Below are 16,391 nucleotides of genomic sequence, written 5' to 3' on the forward strand. Positions count from 1 at the left end.
AAATATTTCTTTATTCTAACGTATTGAGTTGAAGAATGAAATCGCTAACTAAATCTCTAATATAAAGCTATTGCTTCCTGTATTTGTTCATTCATAAAAAGTGCTTTGAACCATCAGTATATAATAAGTGAGAGAGTAGGATATATGAGAATGGAATCTTCTAGGGTCAAGGAGCTTACATCATTGGGTTTTTTGCTTGTTTGTTTATTTTTGGAGGGTGTATGCTGTTGTTATTGTTTTGTTTACACACTACCACCTTCTAAATAGAATCTTCAGTGAGTTCAGCAAGCAGAGGGAAAGAAATTGGAATATAATGGCTTCACGTAAACCTAAAAAATTCAGAGTTTGGGAAAATCATTAAATCGCTCATTAACTCCAGCAACTACAGGGACCCCCACTAACACTTAGGCATGGTAGGGTTGCCAGATTTAGCAAATAAAATGACAAGTTACCCTATTAAATTTGAATTTCAGATAAAGAATGAATATTTTTTAGTATGAGTTTACCCCATGCAATTTTTAGGACAGATTTACACTAAAAATTTATGTGGTTGATCTGAAATTCAAATTTAATGCGGCATCCTGTATTTCTTCTGGCAACCCTAGGAAGTGGCAGGCAGGACACAAGTGGCAAAGAGGGGACACTGTCAGGGGTGACCGATAAAAAGCAGCCCACACGCCATCTTTAGCACTCAGACCTGTGAAAATTAATAAAAGGAAACCTCATATAAAATGGAGCTAGGAGGCCAGAACGGGGAGCTCTCACATACCAACACTTGTTGCCATTTGCAGACCTCAAACAGGAAGAGTAAATTCCATCTCCAACAACAAGTTGCCTACTTTACTACTCCAGCAGGAGAAGGAAGATTTTCTCCTTGCCTAACAACAAGCCTAGCCAGGGGAAAACACTGCAACTCAGCCAATGAGAAACTGTCACAACCTCAGATTCCTGTTCTCTTCCAATGGACTTTTGCTCATATCTACCCTTCCCAACTTTCTCCTTTTTCTCTATTAAGTAATGTTCCTCACCTTTGTTTACCAGACTTGCCTATGGTTTTGCCATAGCTTGCTTGTCCCGAATTGCAATTCTCTGCTATTCCTGAGTAAACTCATTTGCTGGTAAAATAACTGGCTGTTTTATTTTTAAGGTTGACAGACCTTAGGTGACAGATCTCCAGTCTATGTTGAGGGTAGGTATACGACATCTGTTATTTTATCAGTGAAGACAATCTCATTTCTACAAATGTAAATGAAGGATAAAAATATAAGCACCACTCTGAAACAAAGTGAATAATTCTGTGTAGGTAGAAATGGTTGCATAATGATGGTGCCTTTCCTCTGGACATACACGAGATTCTTTTAAAAATATTTTCATTTTTATTGAAGTTTATTGTACATAGTTTGAGAAATCAAATAGCAGTACAGTGATATAAGGGATAAGCACCATCCCCTGGCCTTCCAGACTCACTGTGGAGACCCACTTCCCAAAGGCAACCACTTCCAACACGTTTTGTTGTTTCTCCTGGTGTTTATTTCCACACTTCTAAATTGCATACATAAACTGTTATTGCTATTTTAGACAATATCTATTGATTTCTGGCTATAAAATATTAGGATATTGCTCTCTTACACAGCCCAACCTCTTCCTACCATACACACACACACATTTCACTTCTATGAACGCCCAACCCATTATCTGAATATAATTATATCACAGTCTTTAGTTGAATAATGAGTAACATTTACATTGTTATCAAGATATAAATATGGTTTACAGGGCCAGCCTGGTGGCTCAGCGGTTAAGTGCGCACACTCTGCTTCGGTGGCCCGGGGTTCTCAGGTTCGGATCCCGGGTGTGGACATGGCACCACTTGGCAAGCCATGCTGTGGCAGGCGTCCCACATATAAAGTAGAGGAAGATGGGCTCAGATGTTAGCTCAGGGCCAGTCTTCCTCAGCAAAAAGAGGAGGACTGGCAGCAGATGTTAGCTCAGGGCTAATCTTCCTCAAAAATATATGGTTTACAGTAGAATCACATGGTGTATATTACATTTACTCCTTTGTACAACTTTTGTTTTCCCAGGAGTTAATAACAGCTTAATTTTCCAGTGCTTACTTTTCTATACACTAACTCTAATTTATCCCCAAATTCTTGTAGAGAATTCTAAAACCCTTTCCAACATGTCAAACACAACAGAAAACTACAAATTCCATTCTCCTTTTTACTTAAAGGTAGCCTTTCTGAAGCCCTCTGTCCTCTTGTTTTGATTTCAACTAGTTACTGTGTAGTACTGCTACCCAGACATTGTTCCAGGATTTTTGTTCACTGTCATCATGTCACTTCCCTCATGTCCCCTGTATTGACTTCTCTATCCTAGATCCTATGTCTTCCTCCTTCTTGATTTAACCCCTTATGATGGTGGAGCACATTTCTCAGGACTTTGGGAGGAAGAATACATGGGTGGTACACAGACTTGAATACCACAGAGTCACACTATTTATCCAAAACATCTGCATTGATCATAACATTTTTAGAGCTAGAAGGAATTTTTAAATTACTCTTCATTTTGCAAATGAGGAAACTGAGACTGAAATAGGTGAAGAAACTCTCCTTAAGGTTACATTGTAATGAAACCTACAAGAGACTTTTCTTAAAAAGAACAAAGAAAAATTCTTTGTTCAACTTTGGGAGGAAGGTTGTGATACTCTGGACTACTAGGTTAAACATGGGCGGAGGTGAGGAAGAAGACAAGCACAGTTGTACCCATACTAAGGCAACTCTTTCTAACCCCTATTGGTACAGGGTACTGCCTTATTAATAATGATCCTGAAATGAATATATTTACTATTTATTGCTGTAATTCACTGACCTTCATTGGGTAATAACTAGAGAGAGAAAGAACTTAAGATTGATAGTGGCTCCATCAATCTCTTTGAAATCAACTAGAAAAGATAAAAAATAAAAATAAATACTACATTCTTTTGAGGATTCACATCCCACAGTTTAAGGGATCTCACAGTTGTTCTCCTTTAAGCAATAACAGACCTTTTTTTACTCCTAACCAGCCTAATTGAAGTAAAACCTTGATATCCTAGAATTTCTCCCAGTATCAGGAATCTATTAATATGGACCAGTCATCTGTGAGGATCCCTTCATCTTTAAGAAGGAAAGTCCTGCCATCCACAGCAATGAAAAGGATCTCTATCCCATGTAGGCAGCATAGAATAAGAATACTGTCTCAGTTGAGTTTAATGAAAATAATTTTGGATGGGACAGTGCTTTTGTAACCCTCCAAATTACACCACGGACTGGGCCTGGGTATGAAAGCAGAGGGTTTTGTACTTTAAAGTAACAAAAGGTCTTTCACTGTTAAGCAATAACATCAAATTTAAATATCAAAGAGTTCTCAAAGTTGTTTAGTAGAACAGTCACAATTGATCCAGTGGGCTGTGCTATGGTTTGCACTTAATTAATTAAAATGGAACCCGCCTTAGCAATGGTAATTTTGGCCTGCACTGTTATGAAATCTTTTTATCAATTCTTGAAGTTTTCCTGCATCCATGGAATTTTCTCAGCTTCTAAAATCATGTGTCAAATTGTTTGTAATCCATTAAAAGCTATTTGTGACCTTTCTTTAAGCTTAGAAAGAAAGAACTCCATCTGTTGGCTACATCACCAGAGAATGCTGGACAGGGAGAAAGCTCAAAAGTAAAAAGAGAAGAAAGACAGTTTTTTCTCCTGACCTTTGAAATCGTAATGTCATGTTAATTGAATCTGAATTTCTGTTAACAGCTATTTCTTTGAACATTTCTGGGAACTGTATTAAGTCAAATGTTTATAGGAAAGCAGGTGTTTTCTCTCACATTTGTGTTTCTTCCTGTTTTCTACACAATATCCATTTTCCCGTTTTCTCTCTGAGTATTCTCACAATGAGCTCCTGACATTTTTATCTTGTAAATCTACTTTAGTGAGAAATTCCTGTTTCACAAATATTTGTTGACGAAATAAGTGATTAATAGTTGAAAATAATTGTTTTCCCCCAAGTGAACACTATTTTTAGCTCTATCAGTAATCATTTGGCTCACAGGATAAACAATGCTTTTTTGAGAGATCCCCATATAAATATGGCTTTTCATTTACAGCTTATTTTATTTTAAAATACTGTCAGATGAAGTCTATGCCTATATTTTTAAAAACTAGGAAAAATGTCTTTTATATTTACCCTGTTTTAGCCATTTTTGGAGATCTTCAATTCTTTGTATAGACTTGAAGGAAGGAAGGTATGAAATGAGACAGAGATCGAGAGAGAGAGAGAGAGAGAAGAATGTCAGGTGGCTTATTCCTTTCTGTGATTTCTTCTCAGCTGCCCTTGACTGTCTATTGGTGAATATTTTAACTCCCCTGTAAGGTTTCAACTCCTCTGCCATCTGTGAAGGAACATTGACAATCACAGACTCAGTAAATAAGCAGACCAGTTCTGGGCCTCTGGGAATGAGGCAGTGCGGTATTCGGGAAGAGAAAGCAATACTGTGAAGCTTCTCAGAAAGATCACACTTGTCTTGGGTCCATCAAATAAGTCAGCCATGCACAAGAGCTGGCTGGAGGCCTTCAACAGCCAAACCAACCAGCTGGTCTTAACAAGGCCAGATGCCCCTTTGCAGAAGTTGAAACAACAGCAAGTAGGCAAGAAGCTAACACCAAATGGTACATTGCTAGGATTTGTTGAACAGCAAACAGTGAGTGGAACTAATTTTCAGGGTCACTTATGATTTGATAGCCACCAAGTGAATCCTGTTAATTATCACAGGGACAGTGCTACAGGGCTCTAGAAGTGAAATGCTCCTCTGGAACATATTGGCTTTAATTAACTTGAATACGACAGGATAATCCAAGTTCAAATTTCCCTCTAGGTTTTCCTTTAAATACTCAGCCTCTCCTGGAGAGCCTCAGTCTCAAGGAGCTCAGGTAGAATCCCTTTATTTCTTCAGAAACCAGCCCTTAAGAATTCATTGCCTCTAATGTGAGTGGGCATAACACTGGGCAGACAGCAAAGTCCCAAGGAAGTTTATTTCATCCTCATTATCAATATTTCAGTGATCTTCAAGGTCCATAATAACTTTCCCGCTCACCTCCATTTTTATTTCCACTACCTCCCCTGAGAAAGGAATACTAATTACATATATTTTGGGGGATTGTTGATGCACTGTTTCTGGAATCTTCTAGTGGACTAAATTTTCTTATGTTGCTGTGTCATCTTGAAAAATAAATAAGATGTGATTACAACCTGGCATTTTTACAAAGCCAAGGGCTGGACCTACTGCTGCTCCATTTTGTTTAATTTTAGTCAGAGGCTCTAACATCAGAAAATCCTGTCACAGATATAAAACATGCCCTCACTTACTCTGTACGACTTTGTACCTCAATGCCAGCATTTTAATAACACAGAACATATTTTCTTCCCTTTTGGATGGTGCCCAAACATTCTGACTTGGTTTAGATAGGTCTAGATCAGCCCTCTTGCAGGAAATATCTCTTTTTTTTATGGTCAAAAAAATATTTTAATTTTTTTCTCATATCATAAAAAAGAGTGAAATTTGTAGGGCATCCAAAATCTATTACATTTCGCCTAAAACCAAAATAAATAAAATAAAACAAAATATTGAACTATTTAAAGTTATAGAAATGTATGTTTTGTTTTTTCCAGTAATTTTATTGAGATCATAATGGTTTATAGCACTGTGTAATTTTGGATGTATCTTATTATTTATCAGTTTATGAATAGACTTCATTGTGCTCACCACCAGCAGTCTAATTTTTGTCCATCACCATACATATGTGCCCCTTTACCCCTCTCACCCACCCTCAGCCCCCTTGCGCTCGCTAACCACTAATCTATCCTCTTTATCCATGTATTTGTTAACTTCCACGTTTGAGTGAAATCATGCAGTATTTGTCTTTCTCTGGTTTATTTCGCTTAACTTCATACCCTCAAGGTCCATCCATGTTGTTGCAAATGGGATGATTTAGGAAATATCTTCCTAATCAGCCATCTTGTTCTGGACTGAGATCAAGAGAGTATGAAAGCTATTAGTAGGAAGAAAGTTAGGAACAACAGGCTGATTAAATATTCTTTTCCTGTTATAAGAAAGCACGTGAAGACTAAAGTTTAATTCAAGTCACAGAGGATCAATATCAACCATACTAAAGCCTTTTTAAACATTATCAAAAGTTAGAACAAGAAAATTAAATATGCAATATTTCAAAGACTGACTCTCCATTTGACAGAGTTTTGTTTTTTTGTTTGTTTGTTTTTCTTTTCCTGGTATTCCTTTCCTAGTGCATGATACATGCTAACCCGTTCCCATCTCCTGACTACCTTCTTGGGGCCAGGCACTCACCAAACTGAGATTATAGAAGTGGGTCTTTTACAAAGTAATTCAAAGAGGAAAAATGAAGTATTAGCATAATGGCATCTAACAGTTATACTTTTCTTATTGAGGGGAACTTCTGGCAATGTGAAAAGTCTAATTGTTTTGAAGATTGTTTTGAAGATGCTTGATCTTGATGATGGGATCTATGGGGAAATGAAAGAATACGAGACAGCCTAATCAATCTTTGTCTCTTTCAGCTCACCCAGTTCCATTGAGGGGGAAAGTCTGATGGAAACAAATAATGGAGAACTCAGGCCAAAGGCTGAGGAAAGTAAACAAGATTCCTCAGGTAGAAGAAACTGAGAAGTCTAAATAGGAGAGCGAGAAGAGAGAGATGCTTCATAGGAGAGGGGATTCCAGGTATCTCGAAGAGGAGCAACTACATGGGCAGTACCTAGAGAGGAGAATGGAAGCCCATTACCCAGGAAGAGTAGCGAGGGGGCAATACATAGAGAGTATAAGTGAGTCACGCATCCTTCCAAACACAAAGTGTGCACCAGATAAATGGTAATTGGTGACATGAGAGTGAAGTCAAGATCTGTTTCCTGTCTGGACTCTCTGAGAAAGTTTTTAATTATATGTTTTTTGTTTTAGCAGTGGAGTACACTATCTTGCTTTCTCATGTTAAGAGGTTACATAGAAACTGAAAGAAAAACAAAATAAGAAGTCTAGAAAGAGTAGTGAACGCATCTAAGTTGAAAATTGAAATGCTGAGGGTTTTGTTTCAGCTTAGTAGACGCACCTCTTGCCATACAGCCTACTTATTTGGGTCAAGCCTGTCTATTTGGTGAAAACATTAGTCAAACTAATTACATAACAGTCATGACCAGTCAATTCACTATCAACAGCCAATTTATAATCCTCATATTCACAAAAAACACAGGGAGTCATCTTAATTACATAACAGTCATGACAAGTCAATTCACTATCAACAGTCAATTTATAATCCTCATATTCACAAAAAACACAGGGAGCCATCTTCCTTGTGAATGAGAAAAAAGAAGATAACCAAAGAAGATGGGAGTTTTCTCATGGTTAGCACTCAAGGGGAAAAGGGTCCCTCCTGTATCCTTGTAGCTGAGTCAGGCAAAAATGAATAGCACTAAGGCTTTAGTTTTCCTTAAACAATTATTTCAAAGCGAGTGTTTCAAGAGTAATTGATTAAGGCCTAGATATGAGGAAAAATAATAATAATTATTATTGTATGCACCTGGAATACCAAGTCAGTCTGGCAGCGCCTGATTAGCACTGTTGCCCAGCTCCCTGGTCAAGGGAACCATTTTACATTGCCCATTTTAAATGCAAAGAAGAATAATTAACTCAATTCTCTTTTCTAAACATAAACTTCCACCTAAGAACTGTCCTATAAATTCATGTTCTACGTTACAAAGTGAACTCTTCCAGACAGAGAGGAGACAATAATAAGAATAAAGCCATCCCCATAATCTAAAAAGGCAATTATATGTCCTTACTGATGGTTGGTCAGAGCCATCTTCACATCATCTTGGTAAATACAGATTGCCTGTTGTGTGCTGAGTGTTTTGCCCAGTTCAATGAGGGACACAGTGTCTTGCCCTCAAGGAGATCAAAATCATTTGAACAGGGATAGAGAAGACATAATGAAAAATAAACACAAATAGCTGTAGTAGAAGACATAAAGTGATAAATACCATATCACTTTATGATTGAGCCTTCTCATGCTCATTTTCTCAACACTTTGTAATATATGTCTATGTACATAGATGAAAACATACATGAGTAATATCATCTGAGCTTTAAACTCTCCCCTATCTTTACATATGCTCTTTGATATAAGAGAAAATAAATTATTTTATTTGGTAACAAAATTTTCCCTTACACTCCATTTCCATGCAGAGAAACCTAGGATATAAAGAACCTGTACAAATTCAAATGGTTTGGTTTTCCCTCTTCTGTCTTGGTGCCATATCTCCTTCATCCTCTGTCCTCTTTATCTTCATTCATAAGGTCCTCATTACAAACAAATAGATTATGTGCCAGATTGCATTACAATTTTAACCTCCTTCCAAGAGAATTCCACCTACCTTCTTCCTAAGGAGAAGATCCATCATGAAGCTACCTTGACCCACAGCAGTTGGTGCTTTGAGGATCTTACCAGAACTGACCCTGTATGGTTCAGGCTATATTTGAATGTCAAGCTGTCTGACAGTGATCATAGTGGAGAGTAAGCAAGAGCACTGACTCCTCTTCATCTCACAACAAAAAGTGAGGACATTTCTAATGTTTGTTTTTGGCTTTCCCATAACACACATTCCAGCATGTTAAGCACCTCAAATTCTCTACTAAATTATAACGAATATGTTTGGGAACATGTATGCAGTTAAAGAGCAAATGTTGCATCTTCAGTCAAGTTCCCTAGAAGCAGAGTCTGAGATGGGGATTCTTGATCAAGTGATTTATTAGAGGAGCACCCTCAAGAGAAGGGGAGTAAGAGAAGCCATATAGAGCGGAAGGACTAAGTGAAGCAAGAATAGGTCCCTGGGTGAGACGGCTTTTGTTTGGCTGAAAGAAATTCTCTGGAAAAAGAAGTAGCAGTGAGTTGAGTTGTTAGCATCTAGAGGATGGCTATCCTAGCTGGTGAAGGACATCTGTGCAGGGACCAGCAGTGTCCCCTCCATGATACTGTTTCTAACAGACTGTCACTTTTGGGTAACAGAAAATTCACTTTGGGAAGCATACATCTTTAAAACCTGGTGGAAGTCATTAAACTGTGGTTCAAAATACAATTAATTACCCTGGAAGGATAATTGTTTATTAAAATTTCTGCTTGGAAATTAATTAGTTGGAAAAAGTCTAATATGGTCTATAGGCTCTACAGACCAAATACCAAGCTGTCAACAATTTACATATAAAAATAGGATGTCTGATGCTTTACAGAGGAGAGCATAGAGCCTTCCTGGAATTTATTCACCAATGTGATACAGATAATATACCTACTTGAGTATTGAGGATCAATTATGGTAATGGTCTAAAATGCTTTATAAATAGTATATTGATTTAAAATGTAATATAGTAGTATAGTGGTAGTGGTGATTAATAGATGGATAAATAGATGATATCAGTTGCAGGGAGAAGATAGAGAAGAAATGTTTCTCTATGTTTATATTTACATTATGTTGTTTATGTGGTGTATTATCTTATAACAACCTCATCTCAAATTTTTTTGTTTGTTTTGTTTTTTTTTGGCTAAAAATAGGTAAGATAATCAGGGCCGCATTGTAAAAAAGTGTAACTTAGGCAAAGACTTCAACATCAGTGAGGGGCCAATATTTTAAGCCAAAAACCTTGGCCTCATCCTTGACTCCTTTCATTTTCTCACATCCCAATTCCCATTTCTCAGAAAATTTTGTTGGCTCAGTCTGTAAAATATATACAGAATCCAACCACTTCTCACCAACTACTTCACTGTTAATATTCTGCTCCAAGACATTGTCATCGCTCACCTATATTTTTGCAATAGGCTCTTTTCCTATTTCCACCCTTGCCCACTACAGTGTATTCTCAACAGGGTAGCCAGAGTAATCCTTTTAAAACCTGTCAGGTCATGCCATTTCTCTGCTGAAAACCTCCAAATGGCACCTCACTACATCTGAGTAAGCCAAGTTCCTAACAATGAACTTCAACATCTTGCCTGACTTCTCTGACTGCATCTTCCCCTGGCTCTTTCCACTTCTTGTTCTTCCCCACTTCTGCCCAGCACCACGATTGCAATGGATGGCTGTGCAAGCTGTACAGGCTGGACACTACCCAACTGATACTTGCAGTCATTATACATGTGCACATTTACTGCCACACATTTCTGTCAAGTGGCAATGAAGTGTTTTGGAAAAGGAAGGCTATTTGGATCAGCAACAAGGCTAGTTCCACTTTAGGGTTTTGCAAAATTGTTTTTTCAGTCTTGGAATTCCCCCTCCTCCAGTTGTACATTTGGGAAACTCCCTCACCTTCTTTATATCTCTGTTCAAATGACACCTTCTCAAGGCCTATCCTGACCACTTTATTTAATATGCAACCTACACTACCCCCCAACACAGATACACATTCCTGAAAACTCTAAACCCACTCTATTTTTCCCATAGCATTTGTCCCCTTCTAACATGCCATATTATTTACTTATTTATGAAGTTCACTGTTTATTGTCTCTTTGCCCCACTAGAATATAAGCTACATGGGAACAAGAATTTCAGTCTGTTTCATTGATATATGTATCCTGAGTACCTAGAATAGTGCCTGCTATATATTAACTTTTGTTTAATGAATAAATGACTAATGACTAAGACATTACCTTACCTAACTTCTCCGGGTCTCTACTCATCTGTTAGGGTTAAAGTGGGGATTCAGTGGTATCATAATAGTAAAGTACTGGTCAAGCATATAGATAAAGCTCTTTCCATACTCGTTTTCTCAGTGTGTGCTCCTCCAGTGGTGAAAGCAAGTGATGGCATCCGGAAAAGAAAGTGTTGGACTTACGTTTTCAAGACCAAGAAAGTATATTTGTTTTGAGGTCAAAGGTGGATATTTGGAACTCCAGTACCGTAGCCACTCTTGTGGCAAGGTGCTCATGTGTGTATGTGCTCTCTTTGTCTCCCTCTTTCTTTTTGTCTTGGTAAAAAACCTGTGTTCACTTCATCCTCAGGCAGCAAAGAGAGTCCCAGGAACTTCAGGCTTATTTGTCCTTTAGAATTTAGTACCTTAGAAAAAGAGAGAATCTGTTTCTCCCAGGGCCCATTTGAATCCTCCAAAAGAGGACTTTCTTTGCACCTACCTGTGTCACATACTCAAGCCTGGATCAATCACTGTATCCAGGAGGACTGGCCAGACTGGGTACCTCCTTACTCTTGATGTGGGAAAGTCAGGGCTGTAAGATTAAAACCTTAATAATGGAAAGAATACCAATCCCAAGAAGAAAAGATGCTGAACAGGCAGAAAATTTAACAAATATCCCAGCACTTAGAACAATACCTGGATTATTGTGGAACTCAATAAATGAACATGTGCAATATATTCTCACTGTTCTTGGTTGTGCCTGTCAGCAGTTTATTGGTCTTTTTAGGGAACTGTTTATCATCCACTTTGAAAATTTTTTCCTACTTCATTAATTTCTGATATATTTATAGGTTCCTTCCTTCTTTTTTCTTTTTCTTTTATTTTGCTGTTTTCTTTTTCAAATTTTCAATTGAATCTTAGTTCATATATTTTCCACCTTTTTTGTTTTATTTGTTTTTGCTGAGGAACATTCACCCTGAGTTAATATCTGTTGCCAATCTTCCTCTTTTTTTGCTTAGGAAGATTGGCCCTGAGCTAACATCTGTGCCAGTCTTCCTCTATTTCATATGTGGATTGCAGCACCACAGCATGGCTGTCAGTGGTGTAGGTTGGTCCCTGGGATCCAAACCTGCAAACTCAGGCTGCCGAAGTGGCGCATGCCAAACTTAATCACAATGCCATGGGGCTGGCCCCCATCCATCTTTTTGGTTTTTTATTAAATATATGCATTGCTAGCACCCTATATGTTTTGATGTCCTATGCATTCAGCGTTATATTTCTAAGTAGATTTATAAACAATTTGGTTTCCTCTTTAACTCAAGGAGATTATTTGTTATGGAAATTTCTAAGAGGATAAACATTTTGGGCTATCTTGTTGTAATTTCTAGTTTCTTACATTTTGGTCAGAGAATGTAGACTCTGAGATTTCTTCATTAGAGATTTGCCTTATGACATACATGATCAAATTTTCTAAATGTTGCAAAGATATTTGACCAATCTATTCTCTGTTCTAGGTATCTGTCTATCATTACCTATTTTTCCATTTACATCTTCAACAACTTTACTTTTTGCTGTCTGCTGGATCCATCAGTTTTTGTAAAGAATGTGTCAAAGGTTACTCTGAAGACTGAGTTTCTATAAATATCTTTGTGTTTCCAAGATGTTTGCAATACAGATTGTGTGGTTATATTGTTTGATACATAAGCACTTCTGCTTATTATATATTTTTTGTTATATTGAATGATCTTTTAAAATTCTACTTTGATATTAATATTACCATTTTTGCTTTACCTGAATTGTCATTTGCTAAGTTCAACTTGGTCCATTCCTTATTTTTCAAACTTTTGGAACTACAGTTGGAGTCTGTTACTAAGGCATAATAAGTTTGGCTTAGGGCACAAGTGGGGATAGCAGACACCTCAGGAAAGATATCCAGAGTCTGACCGGGAAGAGATGCATTTCCCTCTGCTTCCTTCCTCCTCCTCAGTCACTGAGCAGTACAGTCACAAGCTATCATTTGTACTCCTTTCTTTTGGTGTTTTTAACTCATTTCTACATTGAAATGGTGGAGACTAGAAGAGGAAAGACAGTGGACTTAGCCGGAGTAGGTAAAGACAACAAAAATGTCTTTGTAGGGTGGAAAGAAGAAGTTATTCATCTCTTGAAGCTAGCGGGTAGCACCTTGGAAACACCGTGGTCTTGAGAGGTGAGAGGAGCAAGAGTCCCTCCTTCACAATGGCCTCCGGGGCCAACCCTGCACATGTTCTCAATCATCTGCTCAAATACCGTGAGCTCCAGTTCTGTGACGAGATGCCAGAAATGTGCTCATGAGATTGGTGCAGACCCAGAATGAGCCAGAATGTCTCCCTAAAACACCTCTTACAAACAACTCCCTCCTCTTTTTGGCCTTAGAAACAGACAGAACATGCCTTTCAGTGCATTGGTAATTATGAGACATTTCACAACTACAAGAGCCAACATTTTAATATCAAAATGGGCACAGGGGTGGAGGTGGGGGAAGGGTCAGTTGCACTCCTTACTACTGCTTTCTGGTCTGGTGAATGTCTCTAGGAAAGGCTCCTGAGGATTTTCGGGCACATGGTGATAATAAAAAGCAGACTAACAACTTTTAGTTGGCTTTATTATTTTTTAAAATTCTCTACAGAAAATCACCCTCTTCTCGCCTGCACCCAGGGCAAACTGCTTCCACAGCCCCTCTACTCCCTCCCCTTGGGAAACCACTGCTGAGTTCTCAGATAGTTCTCACAATGGAGGTATCTTATAAAACTCCATCATTCTCTTTCACTAAAAATTCCTCTCATAGACCTGCCAGTTTTGTCTGCTTTTTGAGGAAAGCTGAGAAATGTCATGTCTTCCTACCTGCAGGAGATTCCAGAGTGGGGTGGGTATTCTTTCCTATGTAGAAGGTTAGGCAGCATTAGTCAAGGAAAAGAGTTTAACCAAGAAGGCTTTGATCAAGGTCAACAGAGTCCAAATGAGGCTTTCTTTCAATAATTACAGTATTTTCTTGATTTGAGGTCAAAAAGAGGGAAATGGACACAGTGACTGTTGACTTCAATGACTTCAATGCATCATGTTGACTTATATGAAGTGGAAATTCTACAATGGGAATCAGCAGACCTGGGTCCAGACCCTAGCATCACCACTGACTTTATTATCTTTAACAAATTATTAAATTAGTGTGTACCTCAGACTCCTCTTTTTAAAAGATAGGGTTTTAATATCTGCCATGTCTTTCCCAAAGGGTTGTTCTATAACAATATAAAGATGATTGAAGAAGGTCTGGGCAGTGTTGCAACAAGAGCTGGACAGAACCTTTCTTGCCTTATTACTCACTGAGAAACATGCCTCTTCAGCTGGGCTTCCGGGCCTCCTATTCCCAAGGCAAACAAATGGCCTCTTACTAAAAGGTGTATTCCACATGCTCCTACTAGGCATACTCATTGTATATCATTATATTATATATTCATTGTCTATTATTGTATAGACACGGATTTACTGTCTTTATGTTCTTTGTGCTAAGTGGCATTTTGAACCAATTCAGGCCTGATTCCTTGGTTATCATTATTATTTCTTTCTATTGCAGTAAAACATATACAGAAAAGTATATAAATCCTAAGGGTATAGGTCAATTACTTTCCACAAACTAAACACATCCATGTAACCAGCACATAGATAAAGAAATAGAGCGTGAGCAGCACTCCAGAAGTCTCACTCGGGCCTTGTTCCAGTTACTACCAACCCTTCCTCCCAAGGGTAACCACTATCCGGACTAACACAGCCATAGATTAGTTTTCCTGGTAGCTCTTTATAAGAGCTGCTTCCATCTACAGACAGTCCCCCACTTACAACAGTTTGACCTAGAATCTTTTGACTTTATGATGATGTGAAAGTAATACACCTTCACTAGAAACTGTACTTTGAATTTTGAATTTTGATCTTTTCTCAGGCTAGCAATATGCCCTATGATGCTCTCTCATGATTCTGGGCAGTAGCAGTGTTCTGAGTATGTTTAAGGTAGGTGAGACTAAGCTATGACGTTCGGTAGGTCGGGCATATTAAATGCATTTTCGACTTAACGATATTTATGACGGGTTTATCGGGATGTAACCCCACTGTAAGTCTAGGAAGATCTTCAGTTGCTAACAGCGCTCTCATCTTTGCCGTATGAACTTTTGATGATTTAATAAAGGGATGGGAGAGGTGGGTAGAGTAGAAGGCAGATGCAGAAGATAGGCCTGGAAATTATCTTCTCTATAAAACGTTGTTGGTTAAGACCAGTGTGTCATTTCCAGCAGGCAAACAATCTTGTAATATTTTTGGGAAAGGAAAGCATAATGAAGTTGGAACTACTGTGTTTCTTTTGTCTCAAATTGCAAAATACCATTTATAGAAAATTTTTAAAAAGAAGGAAAGCATTTCTCTGTGGCTTAACTTGGTACTTGTCCATACGTGGAGTGAGTTAGAGATGTACAGTATAATACTGTCATCTTAGATTTTTTAAGATCCTTTGACCACAATATTCCCAAGAGTACAAACAGACTCCAAATGCCAGATCTTACCCAGATCACTAATATATTTTCTAGGTGATGAGGAGTGGGTTGGGGGTGGGAGACGGGGGGAGAGAGGGCCCAAGGACTATGTGCCAACTGCCTCAGGGCAGGAAACCTAGTTCCCTTTCGTTTCCCCCCATATCAAATCCTCAACTGCATTCCATTGTCTGACTGGGCTGGCCACAGCTGTGGCTGTTTCCAAAATGAAGATGGAATCTAGCCACATTTGGATTTAGTATTCTCTAGAACTGCCGTTCCTCTGGGCATTATTTTTAGAAGTATCACATTGCAGAGGGGCTTAATTTTTCTAACTGGCTTTTGGAAAAATCTGCAAATCCCTTTTCCCCCTAAATATAAAAGACTGATGTAAGAGGCTTCTGATCATTGTATTTTTCCCTTGGGAAATCTTATTCCAATGGAAAGAGAGGACATGATTGTTTGACCCAGCTATCGCCTAAAATAATGTTGTGAGTTGTTTTTTTTAGAGCAGGTAAATTACATATCATAATAGCACAACACAGCTGCATATTTGAGCATAAAAGTCTACAAAATGAAAGACAGCATGGTGACTTCTTATTACAGCTCTATTTGATGTAGATCAACATCAACCAACATTCTCTAAAAGCTTATGATGTACCAGGCACAGTGTTTGATACAGATGACAAAACGACAAATAAGACGTTGTCCCTGCCCACAAGGAGTTCACAGATCAGCGGTACAACAAATGCAAAACCAAATAACTATAATTATATATAATTATGTAACAAGTAAGTTATAATTACTTATTATAAAGAAAGTACTATGTACAATGTTTTGCAGAAGAAGAAATTATTAACTCTCACAGAATGTGTGGTCTGGGAAGAAGTCACAGAGGATGTGTTACAGCATAGTCGGCCAGCAAAGACAAGGACCAGACACGCCAGAAAGGAGTCAAAATGCAAAGGCACAGAGGAATGACATAACCCAGTGTTCTTCAGAAATTCAAAGGAGATGAAAACTGACTAAGCATAGGTGAAGGGGGGCAGGTGGTGAGACTGGAGCAGAGGACTGGAGTCAGATCGTGGAGGGATATAATCCTCTAC

The sequence above is a fragment of the Equus asinus genome, chromosome 2 (genome assembly GCF_041296235.1).
Source record: "Equus asinus isolate D_3611 breed Donkey chromosome 2, EquAss-T2T_v2, whole genome shotgun sequence".
Classification (NCBI taxonomy): Eukaryota; Metazoa; Chordata; class Mammalia; order Perissodactyla; family Equidae; genus Equus; species Equus asinus.